The sequence below is a fragment of the Cupressus sempervirens genome, chromosome 5, assembly GCF_028749045.1.
Source record: "Cupressus sempervirens isolate cs-2001-9-10 chromosome 5, ASM2874904v1, whole genome shotgun sequence".
Lineage (NCBI taxonomy): Eukaryota > Viridiplantae > Streptophyta > Pinopsida > Cupressales > Cupressaceae > Cupressus > Cupressus sempervirens.
Window position 1 is genome coordinate 505,744,132 of NC_143122.1, and position 20,201 is coordinate 505,764,332.

Genomic DNA, 20,201 nt, shown 5'->3' on the forward strand with positions numbered 1-20,201 from the left:
TTGTTCTCTTCTACATTTGGGTCAAATGTGCTAGTTGAAGTGCTTCTAAGTGTAGACTTAATGTACTCCATTAGTTCTTTGTTTGAGGCCTTGAGCACCTCTTTCTCCATCTCAGCTGGCCTATCCTCTATCTTTTCATAAGTAGACTTCCATATATTTACCATGGAGTCATGGACAGGAATACCAATGTCCACCGTTATGATTTGAATGTCATTGGCAGTAAGCTCATGGAACTTGCCTTCTTTCTGAGGCTTTGCTATCTCCATCAACATGCGGCTAGTAGAGGGATTAGTTGCCTATGTTGCTATGGACCTTTGCTTCTTTGTCTTCTTCAATGGTAGCTGAGAAGAAGTTGGCTTGCGTAATAAGGTCCTTGGATAGGGCAACATCCTCATATCTTTGCTTCTTCCGATCGATGGTCTCGTCCAACCATGACTCGGTTGAGAGGATGTTGATTGCTGATTGGAGGGCCATGGGATTGAAGAGCTTCCTTGCCACTAGAGGAGTCTCCTTAGTTTGAGTAGTAGTAGGAAAAGGAGTGACTTTGGTCATAGAGAGTGCCAAAGTGTCCCCTTGCTATGATGCATCCTGTTCTTGACCATTCATGGGATTGGTGTCGCCATCAAGATTGATGAATTGGACAGGGGAGGTAGAATTAGCCACTAATTTCTCTTGCTCCTCTTTTCCCTTCTCCTTGTCCTTCTCCCCAAGGTTTCTTATATCTCAAAGAGATCCTTCTCCACATGTAGGAGTAATTGGAACATTCTTCTTTGTAGGCTGGTCTCTGCCTTGGCCTATGGACTGGGTTGGGCTAGCAAATGTTGAAGTGGTAGCAATGGTTGAGGCCGTGACAGTAGACTAAGCAAGTCTGGAAGCCACTCCACCAGTGGAGCCTATGCACTCCACCCATTTGTCCATCCTCTTTATGATCTAGTGCATTAGGACCTCCATTGTAGCTATGATAGGACCCATAGGCGGGGTAGACACATTGGGAGCTCCCTTATTCTGCTCATAGGACAAATGATGTATATAGGAACTGTCATTTGCAAGATCAGAAACATCAATAGAGTCATTATACAATTTAATTTAATCAACTGTCAGTCGGGAACAATATTTCTCCTGGGTTTGATATTCATTGAGACATCCAGCCCAATAATCTTCAATATCTGGGATGTGTCTGTGGGCATATCTCAACTTCAATTGATCTCTCACGAAGTTGATAGGGTCATACTATGGCTTTAGAACGTCATAATCGATCAACTTGATCTTACTTCCAAAATTGCTGACTAAATTTCGAGCATCGGATCTAGAGGCATAGGAATAGGGTCCAACGCTTATTGGGATGAAAATTTCGACAATCTTCTTTACATTTGAACACAAGGTGTTTACTTCAAGTATTTGCCGACACAATTTGACAAGAACAACCTTGTCCTACAGGTACCTAGGAAGTCTTTTGGGAAAACCATCAAAAGCACCAATTCGTAGGTAGGAGAAACTAAAAAATTGGATGAAAGAGCATCCGAATTGGCTAATAGCCAAAATTGCTTCAAGTGAAAATCTTCTCTCAAGGCAGCCTTTCAATTCCCGACACAATCTCATTGTGAAGGAATCGTTCACTTTCACGTAATCCTCAAAGCTCCTTTGCAACTGAAGGTGTGGGTAGAACTCATACACTCTTCTATTTTCATTATAATTTTCAATGCTGGGAAGACCTGACCATAAGTGATGAGTAGCTAAGATATATATCAAATATGAAGACATGTAAAATTGCTTAAAGGCCCTAGTTGAGCTTAACCACGAGGCAAGCTCATCGCATATTATTTGAACCCAGTCAATTTGAAGTCCCTCGACACAAATGGCTTGCACTAGGAAGAAGTGATGCTCAATGAATTTGAGTATTTCTTCCTTGCCTTTCAGTCTTTGTAGTACCGCCAGGATATCAATGATTTCCCTCTTCAAAATGGTCCCAAAGAGGGTTTTTGGCATTTTGCTCTTCTTAGAACGAGGAGTTTGGAACCGGGTCCTCTGCATATCTTCCCTTCTTAAAGTCTTCTTCTCATTGAACATGGATGCAAAAGACTGGAAATCAATATTGCAGTATTCTTCATTCACTGGCACATTGAATGCAGACTGAATCAAGGCCTTATTTATTGAGAGGAGAATAGATTAATCAGGATGGAAGATTTGCTTCGTCTCGAGATTTTTCTTTCAATGCATTCTCTGACTAGCTCTAGAGCCTGCACAACCATGAGAAATCCGGTAGCTTCCACCAATTTGCTCTCTTTCGACTTTTGGGTAATCGGGTGGATTAGCTAAGAATTAAGCCTTCTGTGAAGATCACCTAAATCATAGAACTTGAATGATGTATCAATTAGATCTTTTAACTCACTTTCCAAGCCTGCAAGTTTATCATAACTTGCTGCTCTAATTGCCATTTGCTATGATTTCAAAAGGATGCAATTCTTGATAAATAGCTGTTTAAAATAACAAGGAAACAAATTTGAGGCAATTCCAATGAACTAGATGCAGAAATACAAACGTTGGCACCACACAAACGAAATTAAGTTTAACCAATAATTATAATGGTAGGATTTGCAATTAATTTGCTAATCAATGACTATTTAAACTTTTTGTTTCCATGCACATAAAGATTTATCAATCTGAAAGCCATTTCACTTAAAAATGATTTTATTATCATGAAATGCCACTTACCAAACTAAGTGTTTTTATTTAACGGAAACCCCCTTTGTTTACTTAAAGATTCGGGATGATAACTCATCATATACAAAGGGGAGAGTGTAGATCTATCTTTTTGTAAGCCCAGCTTTCCCTTGATTCGTAATTGCAGTGCGAGGGATGATCCTTCGCACTTCATTTTCTTACTCTCCGCCTTGAGCATTTAACATTTGATTTTCTATGATCGGAGTTGCACCTCTATAGCTGAATTTTCCAGAAGCATCTTTTAGGTATCTTCATAGAATATTCACATATTATAGTCACTTAACTTTTTATTTTTTAAGTCTTCGGAGAGGTAGCCTTTTATACTTCCTACGGATGGAAAACCCCTCTAAAGGCAACACTTTTCGGAAGAAGGAAAAACTCGAGCATTTTCCTTTTACTTTGATTTGATAGCTTTGAGATAGACTTCGAGCATGGATCCTTCCTTACAGGTTCATATTAATTCCTTTAGCATCATGCCTAGTCCTCTTTATACATAAAGACCTAGGATTGGGCACAAGCCATGTTGGCTTTGGAAACAAAACATAATACCTTTATTTCCGTCAGTGAGCAGCTGGAAACCCACAAACCTATCTTTCTTCATAAAAATGAAGTTTTCCTTTGAATTTTGACTCGAAACCTTCGTAGTTCTGATTTGCAATTTCCTAGATCTTTCCATCATAAGAGAAGTGTACATCTAACATCATGACTTTGTTTCTGGGGTATATGCTTGATGAGCTTCACCGAGGGGAAAGCTAGCTGGATTATTCAGAAACTGGAGGTAATGAGAATGCTGAAGTAAAATAGAAGTTACGGAAACAAGGAGAACTCATTTCTCATCCGGAAAACGCTTAAAACACATCCCAACCAAACCAAAATCACCTAAAACCCCGAATGCATTAGAATAACCAGAAACCCACATGGAGGAATAGGGAATGGTAAAGCAAGGGAGGCTCGAAAAAGATGTAAAGTGGGAGTCATATAAATTTGATGAGAAGTGAGTTACCTAGGGGCAACCTTAACAAAATCTGAACGAAAATTCAATGAATTACCAACAACAAGACACTCATAGGGGAAAAATTGAAAGTTGGCAACACATCCAAAATCCCCCCCCCCCGAAAAAAAAAATCGCACATCAGCACCCCGCACCCATATCAGCATCATAACGAGCATCAGTAACTTAGACTAAATCATATAGATGGGCGACAAGGCCTGCAATGAAACACTCAAATACATAAATTTTCTTCTTGGTGATGATTGGTTATAAAATAGAGAAGCTATTTGGTTCTGTCCTACCTATCATTGAGTTTTAGCTCTGACATAAACTAATTTATTATTTTGGTATGATTCAAACAAGTAGTTAAGGTGGTAGTTTGAGATCGATTGGTAACCTCTTTGGAAAAACTAAAGAGGTTATTACGGTGCATATGTTTGTGGCTTAATTATTAGTCATGTTACAGGGAAAAACATATTGTGTGATCCATCATCTTATATTCATGAGGCATGGACAGGAAGGAAAACTTGGCAAATAATTTTATTGGCACTCCCAACATCGAACATGCAAATTCGCATGTGCAAAGCGAGTTGTCCAAAAGAATGAACTGGTATCATGATGGGGGTTTGAAAAAAATGTTGGATATTGCACTTGCCCAACGAAATTAGAAATTATCATTATTAATTGATGAAGATTAACAACTTATCTTCAAGAAAGAATCAAGTGAAGGAGAGAGAGCATTCTAACTTTGTTGTCGGATTAAATTGAGGTTTATCCCAGAGAAAGAGTAAAGATTGTGATCAGTCTCCTTGAAGAAGAAGAATGGACAGCTATCAGGAGCTTGAGCAGTAGAGGAAGAAATGAAAAAATGACATTCATGCTCTTCACACCAAGCACAACAACACATTATGACCATTTTAGAAGCATCTCCATGTAAATATTGATGCAAAGATCATTGGATGCAATAGTTGGAAATAAATCTGATCATGATAGTGATGTGTTTATTGACCGAAGCTAAAGCTTGACATGTTCTCCTCTTTTGCATTCTCCCATAGTACAAATAGTCTAACATTCGGAGTTCTATTAAACAGAAAGAAGTTCCCTATTTGATGTGATGCAAAATTGTTCAAGGATATAAGAGTTGGAATTTACATTATGGAGGGGAATAATAACAAATGTTCCATTCCCGCTTGAACCATCTTTAGAAAGGATATGTTTCATTCTGAAATGTTAATGGACCCTCATGCACAGATAAGTATTCATTATCTTTGGGTATTATATTTATCTGCTCACTATAGTCTCTCTCTTATTCGAAGTTCTATACATACTATAAGAGTTATTTTCCTTGATCTTTTCCTTTATGTCTGAGGATGTTCTTCTAGGAAAAGAAGGTTGATACTTTACCAAATATTGTGTAGATTCAATTTATGCCAGCAGCTCTAACAAAGTTGTGATCTAGAATTCATTAGTTATCTAGAAGTGAATTACTTTTAATGATTGAGATTATCAGTATTCTTCTATTAAGAGGGATCTAACATTGCTTCAAAGGCAATGTAGGAGTTCAAAAGATTGATATTCAGAGGGTGTCTAGAAATACAAGTGTGTGACTACATGATTTTGATGGGCCTACCTCTATATACATCACGAAGAAGTAATGACTTATCACTTGAACGTTAATAAATTAATATCAGATTTAGAGGGAGTTTGGATGGCTTGCTTTGGTGAAGAGAGCCTATAATGGAGTAGCTAGAGAACCTGACTTCCCAGGATCTTTTGTTTAGAGGGAGAATTATGAGGTGCAATTTCTTATTAATGACTTATTTACGAAAGAAAAGTTTGAAGTGAAATTCCTTAAGAGAAAAGTTTGAGGTGAGAACCCTTGGTCCACCCTTTAGGAGCAGCTATGGTGGGTCCACCCTCTCTGGATATCATGCGAGTTACTACATGATGTTGTTGTGATGTATGTCATGAAAGATGACGATCTTTCATTTGATATATGTGTGAGGTTGCTATTGTAAGGTGACGATCTTAGCAATATTTTGACCATGTTATCATGATAGACTTCATTAAGTTGTTGTCGCGGAATGTGCCGCTAATCATGTTAACAAAATGTATCATGATCGATTACATTAAATTGTTGTCTCAGAATGAGCTGGAAATATGATACTGTGGTTGTTGTGATTTACTCTTGATCCATTGTCATGACAGACTACATTAACTTGTTGTCCCAGACTGTGGCGGAAGTCATGACAATAAGTAAATCATGATAGTCTTGGATTGAGCCGGAAATCATGAGATCAAGACTAACTATTTGATCCACTATGTATGTGTCTTGGAATGTATTGGAAATTAGATAGTATATAATTGTGTATAAGCATTTTTTTATACAAACTCAAATATGAGAGATTAAGAAATAAATCATATCCTCCCTCGCTAATAGGTGTTAAAGTAATAGCTTTGGTTGGAGCTGATATCAGTATATGGAATATACATGTATGTATGTTTATGTATATACATGCTTATGTAAATGCATACACATACATATATGTATATGCTTGATTTCCTTCACATAGTAATATCTCATGCTATTCAATACCTTATGATCTTGCCGTGATTAGGCTGTGTGTGTGTGTGTGTGTGTGTGTGTGTATATATATATATAGGGGGTGATAGATCATGTTACGTATAGATAACTAAGTTGCGCATGAACTCCATATGAATGAAAAAGGCCGTAACGAACCGACATCCTCGTGCATAAAGAGTAGTCAACACCACTTGAGTGATAGCCCATAAAATTCTAGGGTCTTGGCAACGACCTTCCTTAAATATGAAAGCATGCGTAGATAGAGCCATATCACGATTTAGGACACTTGGCTCTAGGTGCACAACGTGGTCGATGCACACACACACACACACACACACACACACGGTGATAGTTCCTCTCATGTATCAAGCATCGATTCATGACATTAATGATATTGTATTTGTTGTTCTTGTTCTGTTATCTGATAGACTACAATTAGTTGTTGTCCCAAAGATTAGATAGTGCACATCTTTCTAAGATATAACATTTTATTTTGGTAGTATGATTAATATCAAAAGAATACAAGTATGATTAATATCATATGATTGATAATACAGGTGTACATACCAAAAGAATACAAGTATGATTAATATCATATGATTGATAATACTTATTGATTCATACTTTGGATTATATTGAAAGATAACATCTAAGTTGATGGATATATATTAATATGCCATTCCAGGAATATCATATTGAGATGATATCTCTCCATATGCTTAAAAGCATAATGTGTTCTATAACAATCCTCCCTAGCTAAAAGGGAATGTTAAGATTGTAACTTTAGTCAGATTGAATTGACCCAAAGATAATTCTTTTGTGGTTATTGGGAAATCATCATTTAGACAAGTATATGTACTTATATATATATATATATATATATATATATATATATTATTGTTAATATAATATTTAATCATGATTAACCATAGAGACATGTCTCCTCCTTTCATATGTCTAAATCAGATCTGCATTTAGAACACATCAATACGATGTCAATGTAATTACATTTGTAGAAGTGATCCTTGTTACTCAACACTAGTCTTCTCTGGTTATTCCCTCCTTTTCACCATCATTGTTAGTTACTTGTATACATGGTAGGAAGGGTCTTCCCATTAATCCATCCTGCCTCGCCGATGACTTCCAGGTTCAGACTTAGGCAACGACGCCAAAATGTGGAATGGTTATTCTCACAAGATACACAAAGTAATACAACATAGATTCAATAGTAGTAACAAAACATTTATTATTCGTACCAGAATATCAAATGGCGGGGAAATGTTATTTCTTTTCTTGATTATCAAAGCACGAGTACATCATTCATAATTCAAAGTTCTTATATAATGGTCCATTGGTTGCGAAAACCAACGAACACATCCCCTTGCTTCCTAACTACCCGACCCAACAAAGCTTAACTAATTAATGCTAAGTACTTTATTACGTACTACATCCTGTCCAGATTTTGACCCGTTCCAGTTAATTAATTGCATAGTTATGGGAAGGGCTTCTTAATGTAGAAGTGACATTGAGGCATAAAGAAGGATTGTTATATGTCTGGCTCTATCTGAGCATAGTCTAGGTCAGTTCGGCGATCATGGTGCCATGCTGCTCACTCAGTTTTGTTTACTGCAGTGCTGATACGTTCATCACTCTAAAAACTTCTGAGATGCTGAATCCAATAATCTGTGTATGCTGAAGCTTTCACAGCCTCTACTCGGCCATGGAGTGAAGCTTTTATATCATTCCAAACCACTGTTCACATTGTAATCTGGGTCAGAGCAGAAAATTTCACAAGACACAAGTTAAGGTACTTCATAGCTCAGGTATTTTGGTGGAAAATTGGATTATATTGCTACAATTTTCGACTTTGATTTGTTTGTTAATATTATGCATAAATGCCATCATGAATGAAATCTCTGCTCAAACAAAATCCTCTGCATTAAACAATTTCACATTTGACTCAAAAAATTGCAAAAACTTGGGGCTTAAAGACGACATGAAAGAACATTTGTTGGTGTTGATTTAATGTCCTCTTTCTGAAACATGATTTAGTAATAGATAATAAATAAATTAAATTAGAATATAAAAAAGTTAGTAAATAATAAAATATTATATATATAATTACGAGATAACTAAGTTTAATGAAAGGTCCAAAGGCATGCAATGAAGAGTTGTGACTCACTCAACATAAGATTAAAAAAGAGACCAGAGTTAATTTGAAAGGAGACTTGGGTGGAGCAACTGAAATTGGAAAACCAAGTATGGAATAATCAAGTTGGAATTTGAGAATTATTCAGAAATAAACCTGAATTAGAAATAAAGAACAAAAACCGAGATCAATTAAGGAGTGATTAAGAAAGTGGAGGGGATACCACTGATGGGAAGATATATTAGAAATTATGAAGTGCATTTGAGGAGAGGAAGATTTTATATTAGACTTATATTTGCAGATGTGCAAATGAGAAGATAAAAGGGATGGCCATCAAAGAAAGGTTGAAGGCATAACCATACGAAGAGTTTATAGAAGATTTGTAAGAAGAGTATATATAGATATAAAAGAGGAATCATGCACTCATCAAAGAATAAGCTGATGCAAATTGATAAGGAATGTATGTATAGACTTAAAGGAGAACTATTAAGAAAAGACAGTTTGAACATGTAAATCAAGAAATAATTAATGGATAAAGGAAAGAATAAAGAAATGAGCATGTGAATCAAGGAAGGATAAATAAAGGGGTGGGAAGTAAACAAGGAAGAGAATATTTCAAAAGGGGATAAACTATGAAGGTTTGTACCCTTTCTAAGGATGCTAATTGCAAAAGGTTGTGATTCTTTTGAAGGGCATTAATTATGAAAAGACGTAATCTCTCCCCCACATTGGAAGATATAAAGCGAAGAAGGTTTCATTTAATGAGAAGGCTCAAGTGATATCGAGTGGGAAATGAATTATTTACTCTCAAAAGGTGGGAATGGAGGATGGTGACTCAGGTCTTATGAAAGGTGGTCAACCTTTCAGCAATGAAGTATAAAAGAGATCATCCCAATCATTCAAGGATCACTTACGAATCCACAAAAGATTCTTCATATATCAGATCAAAGAAACAATCAATCAACAAACCACTGTCAACAACATACATTCAATTCACCAAATTTTCAAACCAGTACTCGTTACAACACTTGTCACTCATCTAATCAACAATCTCTTAATCATCATTCATCTAATCAGCAAACCACTCTTTATTACACGTGTTGGCTCCTAAAAAGGTTTACACTACAAAACAGCTACCACGATCAACTATCCTTTCCCTATCAAGTAGCTAACTACAATTATCAGGAACTTTGAGAGACTTGGACCAACTATCAAGGTTCAAATAAACCTTTTAAACTTCAGGCTCTGCAAAACCTAGGCGGGTGCACCTTAGATCCACAATATAACTCAATTGATAGACACAAATCTTGATCTAATTAAGCAGATACATCTCATTTAATGCATCAACATGAAGACAGCCACTAGATGAAGGCTAATCGTCCACTGAACATCAATCTTAACATAAGGCATGAGATGTGGGTAAGACAAACATACAACCAGTACTCATTACAACACTGATCACTCATCTAATCAACAATCTCTTAATCATCATCACTCATCTAAGCAACAAACCACTCATTATTACATGTGTTGGCTCCTAAAAAGGTTTACACTACAAAACAGCTACCACGATCAACTATCCATTCCCTATGAAGTAGCTAACTACAATTATCAGGAACTTTGAGAGACTTGGACCAACTAACAAGGTTCAAATAAACCTTCTACCTTTCAGGCTCTGCAAAACGTAGGCAGATGCACCTTGGATCCACAATATAACTCAATTGACAGACACAGATCTGGATCTAATTAAGTAGATACATCTCATTTAATGTATCAACATGAAGAGAGCCACTAGATGAAGGCTAATTATCCATTGAACATCGATCTTAACATGGAGCATGAGATGTGGGTAAGACAAACATACAACAAAGTAAAGGCAATTCTGGAATTTAATCAATGTTGCAGCCAGATAAAATGAATTTGTAATCACAACACAACAATATAGCCCTCAAAGATGAGATCAGTGCCTTATTCCCATTGGGCATCTGAGTTATCAGAAATACAATATTATATAACAGATTTCAACAATAACATATGAACTAAGAGATGTTGCCTCACAACATTCTTTAACAATAGTTCTAATTCAACCTACTTATTAGATCCTTGCACAAACCTAACCAGTCTGTATTCTCCATCAGGCATTTAATTGACTTTTTGGATCAAAGCACAAACAGAAAACTACATGTCTCATAACAATACAGGAAATGACACAAATATTTGATTTATTCATTTGAAACTTGGCCAAAAAGCACACTGGAGAGATCTGAATTAGAAATTTATATTCATCGACTCTTTGCTACCTCTGATATACAACACAAATACAACTCAAAAGCTCAAAACCTACTCAAAACTCTAACACATCGATTAAATTTGCTCATAGAAAGACTCTACAATGCTGCTCAAAACACATCAAACTTGCTGGTTGGAATCACAGAAGATAGAGACCAACAAAAGCCAAAATCGAGAACCCCAGAGAATGAAAGAAATTAGAAGATATAGAAGGAGCAATGATCTCGGATCTGATCTTGACATCTGTCCCTCTTGACTCTCCTCCATTCTGTTGCAAAACACCTCTCTCTCATCTCTCTGAAACTGAAATATGTCCTATCATTTCATTGTAACAAACTAGTAAAAAGAAACAACTGGTAAAAACTTGAAAGGAAACCCCCTAATAAATTTTGCAAAATCACCAAATAAGCTAATAAAATCCTCTCCAAAATGGTCTCTAATGCATGCAAAATAACCCTCTAGATTCTCATAAACCACTGAGAAAAACCCAAAAAAAGATTTGCACAACTTCAAAAATGTCTCCATTTCTCTGTTATTTTTGCTCTATTTCTGCTATGTTTTACTTGCTATTCTATGTATAGTTTTTAACAAATAATGCTCAACTCTTCACTCTTTTATTTTATCTTAAATGTGCCCCTCTACTAGGTTGTGTATCACTATGCATATTCTCTTTTAATATATCTTATTTCTGCACAATAGCTTAAACATTGTATAGTCCCCTTAATTTTCACTTTAAATTTGTACATTACCTTAATGTATCATCTTTAATGTTTCATCTAATAACCCACTTGGATTCACTTTTCTTGCTCAAATTACAGCAATCAACCTTGGCCAACACCCTTCGACAGTCCACATGGCAGCTTGCAATTGGCCGGTCATTCCATATCTGCATGACCTGGGCACCACCTCAACATTGTATCATTGCCACCTCAACTCCCTTCATAGTCAGCACCTGCAGCCACCCTAGACATGTGCAATCCCACAATCTTGTTAAAACTATAACTCTGATCACATACTGGTCTGAATGTGCAGATCGCACAGACCTTAGCATCGTTAGAATACCTTATGAAATGCATAGAATATATATTGCTCCTTCTAAACATGATCGGTGTCCCTTCTAGTAATTAAGTGTGTTAACCTTTACTAGTTTTAGTTAAGTTTGTTTACATGTTATTTACCTTGACTGGGCGGCGATCTTGAGGAGACATTCTAGGTCAACCTAGATAGGGTCATGTCCCTTCTAGGGAGATGCCCCTTTGGTATGGTATTTAGGTAGGGTTTTGTTAAAGGTTTAAAGACACACAAAAACATAGAAGTTTGCTCCTTAATCAACGTTGCCTTTTTGGTATGGTATTTAGGTAGGGTTTTGTTAAAGGTTTAAAGACACACAAAAACATAGAAGTTTGTTCTTTCATCAACACTGCCTTCAGAAAATTTGCAGAAATTAAAAGCAATTCCAGAATTATATTTCTTCATTAAAACAAGACTTAACATTGAAGATTATCTAGAACAAGCATAAGAAAGGTACAATCTAAGTCAAATTCAAGTTCAGAATTTGTAGAAACTTTACATGGTATCAGAGCTTTGGTAGTTGAACCTAGCCTCTACAAATTAAATAATTAGACTTGCTATATATCTAGCATCATTCTCCTATCTTCAATGGCATACACAATCAGACCCAAGGTTAGGATTGATGGGAAAAAACACTTTGATGCTTGGAAATTCAGAATCATGATGATTCTTGAAAAAAATGATGTAAAACAATTTCTTGATTCAGCATCTAGACAACCTACTATTGAACCTCATAAAACTATCTAGTGTAGAGGAAATAGGAAAGCCATTCAGATCAATATTAGATGGAGTGAAAAATGATATAGTACCCATGCTAACGAAACATCAAACAACATTTGATATGATGAATGCATTACTAAATGCATATGAGGTTAGCAATGCAACTAGAGTTCTTGCACTAAAAAGAGAACTAAATCACATACAAATAAAGAAGGGAGAATCGATGAATTCTTACTTCCTAAGGGTTGCTAGCCTAAGAGATGAACTTGCAAGTACAGGAACCATCATTAATGACTCAAAACTACCACAAATGGCTATAGATGGATTACTAGATTCATGGGAAATATTCGCACAAGGAGTAAGTGCCAGAGATAATCTTCCTGACTGCAATAGTCTTAAAGGAGATTGTCTTCAGGAAGAATCTAGAAAACTTAAGAAAGGAGGAAAATTGAAAATGGAAGATGAAGAACTTCATGTTCTTAATACAAATTCCTATAAAGGGAAGAAGAAGCACTTCAAGAAGAAGAGGGGTAATCAAAAGAACGACAAACCTAAGAAAGATCTATCCAAAATAAAATGCTTCAAATGCAAAAAATTTGGACACTACAGATCTAATTGCCTTGCGAATTCTAAACAGCAAGTGAACTGTACAAACATTACTAGGGAAGAAGATAACTATGATCCTGAGAATCGTGTATTGTATTCAACACTATTAAATGAAGTCTCAAGTAAAGCATGGGTGATTGATAGTGGATCATCTCGACATATTACAGGATACAAAGAAGCACTAGAGTCTGTATCAAAAAAGGTTAATGATGAAGTCATTATCGGTGATAATTTAGCATATTCTGTCAAAGGAATTGGAAATTGCACCTTGAAACTAAAGTTAGGTAGTTCTTTTCTTCTCAAAGGAGTACTCTATGTACTAGGAATAAAAATGAATCTAATCTCGGCTATAACACTTCAAGATGATGGGTATAATGTTGCATTCATGGATGGTAAAGTCATAACCTCAACTAAGAACTCCTCATTTAAGAAAGCAAAATTGATTGGTCAAAGAAAAGGGTATTTGTATGAATTAAATTTAGAACCTAGTCGACCTATTCAAGCTTTATTTCATGAAACTGCTGATATAAACAAAATATGGCACAAAAGGTTAGGACTTCTAAATTTCAAAACCTTATCAACTATGGAGAGGATGGTTATTGGTTTACCTAACCTGAATAAAGATCACTCAAGCATATGCAAAGAACTCTAGGTGAGAACACCAAAAGTCAATTTCATGATAGCACTAGAAAAACTAACAATGTTTTGGAATTAATCCACTTAGATTTATGTGGACCTATGTCTGTTCGTTCTCTTGGAGGATCTTGGTACTATATACTTTTTATAGATGACTTCTCTAGGATAACTTGTACTTCTTAAAATACAAAGAATCAGAAGAAATCTTGAAGAGATTAAAAAATTTAAAACCTTAACTGAAAACTTATCAGGACATAAAAGTAAAACTTGTAGGACTGATAATGAAGGGGAATACAACTCAGATTTGTTTAAAAGGTTTAGTAAAGAAACAAGAATTAAGAGGGAGTATACCATTCCTTAGAACCCGCAACAAAACGGGGTAGCAAAAAGGAAGAATAGAACAATTACAGAAGCTGCAAGAGCTATGATATTTGATCAAAATTTAGAATATTATCTTTGGGCAAAAGCCTCTTGTATTGTTCTCTATATTCAAAATAGAAGCACTCACTCCTACCTTATAGATAGAACTCCCGAAGAAGTCTTTACTAAGGTTAAACCCAATATAAGTCATCTTAGGATTTTTGCGTGCCCAGTATATATACATGTTCCAAAAGAAAAGAGAACTAAGTTGGAACCCTCCGGGAAGAAAGGTATTTTTGTAGGGTATAGTGAAACATCTAAAAGCAAATAGGATTTTCATACTTGGTCAGAAAAATATTGAACTTAGTAGGGATGTAATTTTTGAAGAAGATTTAGTATTCAAAAGAGCCCTAAGTTTTGAAGAACCCTCTCCCTTATCTAGTTTTGAAAGGAGTATTGACTCTGAGTCTCAGAGGGAGAACATTGAAGAAATTGAAGATGAGATTCAAAATTTTAATCTTAAAATAACTCAAAATTCTAAGAAAAGACTACTTTGGGCCATTGAGACAATAGAGGGAGCAAAAGACTTTGCTGCACCATCCAGAACAATCAAAGAAAGCAAAAGACCCAAAAGATTTTCTAGTTATACAACAAACATGAATGATTTGTCTAAATCAAAACCAACCAATGTTTCAGATGCTATTAAACATACAATTTGGAAGGGTGCTATGACGAAAGAATAGCAATCCATTATGAAGAATGATGTTTGGGAAATTGTTCCTAGACCTAAAGGAAAATTTGTTGTCTCTTCCAAGTGGATATTTAAAATAAACCATGTTGCTGATGGTAGCATTGAAAAATATAAAGGTAGATTTGTAGCTAGGGGATTCTCTCAGAAAGAAGGGATTAATTATGAAGAAACCTTTTCTCTTGTTGCTAGAGACACCTCTGCAAGAGCAATTCTAGCTATAGCAACATCGAAGGGGTGGAAAGTACATCAGATGGCTGTAAAAACAACATTCTTGAATGGAAAGATTACAGAAGAGGTATATTTGGAGCAACCTGAAGGATTTGAAACTCATGATGCTAAAGTTTTTGTTTGCAGGCTCAAGAAGGCTCTCAATGGGCTTAAACAGGCTTCAAGGCTTGGTATGAAAGAATTGATAAGTATCTCACTGGCTTAGGATTCTCAAAAAATGAAGCCAATCCAAATCTATATTATAAAAAGGATAAAGATGATATGGTAATTTTGATATTGTATGTTGATGATTTACTAATAATAGGTGATGATCATCTCATAGATCAATGCAAGAAAGATCTAATTAGAGAATTCGAGATGAAAGATTTGAGACTCCTTCATTACTTCCTAGGACTGGAAGTACAATAGAACAACATTATACTTAATCAAGGGAAGTATACATTAGATATCTAGAAGAGATTTGGAATGTGGAACTACAAGTGTATATCTTCTCCAACGGAGACTAACCTACATAAACTTAAAGAAGCAATAGCATAATCACCTTCCATAGATTCTACTCTCTACAGACAGATGATTGGGTCCCTTATGTACTTAGTAAATACAAGACTTGATATTTGCTATGTTGTTAACGCCTGAAGTTAGTTTATGTGTGAGTCAAAGGAGATTCACCTAGTTGCAATCAAACACATTATGAGATATGTACAGGGCACTCTTAACCTTGGGCTCAAATATGAGAATGTTGACTTGGATTTACATGGATTCACTGACTTAGATTAGGGTGGAAGTGTTAAGGATAGAAAAAGTACTTTAGGATGCTATTTCAGTTTAGGATCAACAATGATATTTTGGATATGTAAAAAATAGTCTTTAGTAGCACAAAGTTCCACGGAAACCGAATATATTGTAGCAGCGATGGCCTCTTGACGAGCAGTTTGGCTTAGAAAGTTACTTGTGGGATTATTTCGTCAAGCCACGAATCCTACAATTATTCATTGTGATAATCAGAGTTCCATCAAGCTTTCGATGAATCCTATTTTCCATGATAGGTCCAAGCGTGTCGAAATTCCTTAGCATTATGTAAGAGATATGGTAGATAGGAATACTGTAAAATTGGAATACATTTGCACTGCAGATTAGACATCAGATATTCTCACCAAACCTTTCTCTCGAGTGAAGATAGATCATTTCAGGATAAGACTTGGTATGGTTGAATTGTAATTCATTTGTATTTTTTAAATTATTAATAAAATTATTTATTGTCAGACTATTGACTGTTATGGGCTCCACCATTTGTATTCATTATTTTAGAGGTGACGATCTCTGAGATAATGAACACTTATATGAATGACATTATGAGAGATGATGATCTCTTAGATAATGTGCTAAACAATAGAGTTCTACTGTAAGATCTAGATGAGTTCAAGATCACATTGTGATGTAGACGTTTCTATGTTTATAAGTCACAATTTGGATAAAAGAAGAATTTTATTATTCTCTGGAGTTTATCCTATGTTCTGGTAGATCTTAACTATGGATCATGTTGTGATATAGGAATTTCAGTACCTATGAGTCACAACTTGGATAAATGAAGAATTTAATTATTCTCCGGATTTATCCTGTATATTGTATTCTTTGCAATACTGGTATCACTCGTATCAGTGATATGTCATATCACAAGTTTAGTAATATGACATTGTATTATGTGTTCAATAATAGCACATGCTAAGAAAAAGATTCAGATAGATATAGAGTATCAATCTATGCTGCTTATTCATTGTAACTGATGATGCTAGATATGTTATCTCTTAGTATGAGTATCAATTTAAAAGGGAGTGTTAAAACTATACCTCTGATCACATACTGGTCTGAATGTGCAGATTGCACAGACCTTAGCATTGTTAAAATACCTTATGAAATGCCTAGAATATATATTGTTCCTTCTAGACATGATTGGCATCCCTTCTAGTAATTAAGTGTGTTGACCTTAACTAGTTTTAGTTAAGTTTGTTTACATGTTATTTACCTTGACTGGGCGTCGATCTTGAGGAGACATTCTAGGCCGACCTAGATAGGGTCATTTCCCTTCTAGGGACATGCCCCTTTGGTATGGTATTTAGGTAGGGTGTTGGAGAAGGCTTAAGGACACACAAAAACATAGAAGTTCACTCCTTAATCAACATTGCCTTAAGACAATTTGTAGAAATTAAAAGCAATTGCAGAATTATATTTCTTCATTAAAACAAGACTGAACATTGAAGATATCTACAACAAGCATAAGAAAGGTACAATCTAAGTCTGATTCAAGTTTAGAATTTGCAGAAACTTTACAGATCTTGCACTAACATCATCATTTAGCTGACTCGGATCATGGGACCTGGCACCCCAAACCCCACTGAACCATAGTAGCCTTATTGCCATGTTTGCCATGTGGTTCTTTTTCATTGCTATGTGGTTGCTTGCTCATCTCCTACTTTGGGATACGTGTTAGCATCCTGTGCTCATGCATTGATTAACAATCAAGCACTTCTGATTTTGTGATCACGAGAGGTGTCCGATTCTGTGGAATCTTTTATGCAGGCCCCACTGACCACCCTGGTCCTCTGCTATAAGGCACATTGCCATTGATCTGTGTCACCGAGTCAATTGCTAACTACCTTGTGACATCACCTTGCTTGTCAGCCACTTGTTAGACTATCATTAGTTCTCTTAAGTTTTATGTCATCACCTCATCTGTCCTTGGTCTCCTCGTAATCACCATGCCATTATATTGGCTGCCACATGTCAAGACACCAATGGTACTCTGCTTGCCATGTGTCACACACCTAGTGGGTCTACCACATCAGCACTGAAGTCAACGTCATTGTTCAAAATTATCCTTCATTATCGCCAGCTAGCTGTCGAAGTAGCAATTGATGGGCTGTATGTGCATATGTTCAAGTCTTCACCAAAAGGCAAATGAACAAGGTGTGCACTAGTATATAAAAACATTATAAAACTTCCACCTCTTGGTGAATGTGGGATAATGAGTTCTGCACACTACCTTTAAAAGAAGATGCACTGCCATGAAAAAACTTTAGAAACCCCCATAATACTTGCAGAGTTAGTGCTGCCCACTCTGTGAGAATGAACCCCAATGCTGATCAATACAGTGACCACCATGCAAAAGAAACATCAATCCGCCCCTCTAAAACATGAGTCACCACACTAAAGATCCATGAGTCTCCAATTTCTGCTATCTTGTTGCCAAAATGCTCCTCCTACGTACTCCATTGCTGCTGTGGAAATTCCATTGGCATTTTTGCAGAGATTTTATAATTTTAATGCTCCCTCTATGCACCTTCCCTTGGAAATGCAATTTTCCTCCATAATTTCCATGGCCTTTGTTCCTTCCAAGGCAGCTAACTTGACACAGGTGGGAAGAAGCTTAGCTCTCATCTTCATTGCTAGAGCGAGCCTCCATGAATTTTGTGCAAACACTTTGACCATAAATCTCCTTTATCATCAACATAGCCATTGAAACACAAACCACAGAAAACCACGCATCGAAACCAACCCTACACCTGTTAGTTGCATTGGCTGAAAAACCATGCAACGCCCCCACCCCTCCCCCCCCCCCCCCCACCTATGTTGTTGAAATGACGTTCTTCATACAGTTCTGTGCAGTCTCATATGTAAGTAGCAGCTCTTTTAAAACTCTGCCAATGTGTCCATTCTTCTCACTCGGAAAAACGTGGACATCTTCATGCTTCACAGTGCCACCACCTTCATTTCAAATCTTTGTTTAAACTGCAAGTCATATGCATTCTTTGACCATAAATCTCCTTTATCATCAACATAGCCATTGAAACACAAACCACAGAAAACCACGCATTGAAACCAACCCTACACCTGTTAGTTGCATTGGCTGGAAAACCATGCAACCCACCCTCCCCCCACTTATGTTGTTGAAATGACGTTCTTCATACAGTTCTGTGCAGTCTCATATGTAAGTAGCAGCTCTTTTAAAACTCTGCCAATGTGTCCATTCTTCTCACTCGGAAAAACGTGGACATCTTCATGCCTCACAGTGCCACCACTTCGTTTCAAATCTTTGTTTAAACTGCAAGTCATAGGCATTCCACAAGGACTGAGAATTGCACTTGTGCAAATCATCATCAAAGTTTGCTGCACAAAAAACGCCATCAGCAGCCTATACTTGCTCTTTATGTCTGTGATGAGTTTTAAAATTCCTTTACATCAAAGGTAGTAGGCAAAATCATTTGGGCATTATGTTGCAACATGGCATGTGTAGTTCAATAGAATCTTGTCATGTGCATCTAACATGATCTTATATGACATCCTTGCATCAAATGTTATATACATTAGCCAACAACATTGGCCATCATCACAATCACTGGGCAGTAAAACATGTCTCCAATATAGAAACTCAGAGGTGAGCCCACTGAAAAAGTAGAAGAATGAACAAAATTGCCTCCAAAATGACCTTTGAAAACACATTGAATAAACTCCTAGGGATTTGAAATTCTGAACATGAGTTTATTCACACTCCGGTAATGTAAGACCTTAGTTACCTGGGTTTGCTGTTTTGGCCCAAGAACACTGCCTGGGTTTGAACCGGTTCGAAATACGGGTCCGGTTTGACCCAGGTTCAATCAGGGTTTGAATTTCCTTGGGCTGGTTCGAAACCACAGTCCAGAATTCAAACTTGGGCGAATTTGGGCTGCCCAGATTGAATTTGGGCGAATTTAATATTTTTTGAGTTCCAGTTGCCCGAAAAATTGAATGTAAGTAGGTTATTTTGGCTTCTAACGTCATTTGTGGTGTGAAAATAGGTGATTTTATGAGCAAATAGTTGAATGAGCACAAGAAGTTTGTGTAAGGTGGAGTTTATATCATATGATTTTATGATACTGTATGCTTCTAGGCTTCATATATATATATATATATATAATTTTTTATAATTTTACACGTTTTTATATGAACGAACCCAAAACCCTTTCCAAAATTTTGCCGTACCGGCGAACCGGTTCTTCAAACCCATGTTTCAAACTGAATTTGAACCGTTAACTAAGCATAAGACAAGAAGTGGCTTTCC

The 20,201-nt window shown here is 36.3% G+C and overlaps 1 protein-coding gene across 5 annotated transcripts in view; it reads left to right on the plus strand.

The window, feature by feature from the left end:
* LOC149556928 (S-adenosyl-L-methionine-dependent methyltransferases superfamily protein) overlaps positions 1-20,201 on the plus strand; it is a 158,080-nt gene that overhangs the window by 129,694 nt on the left and 8,185 nt on the right. The window lies entirely within an intron of this gene.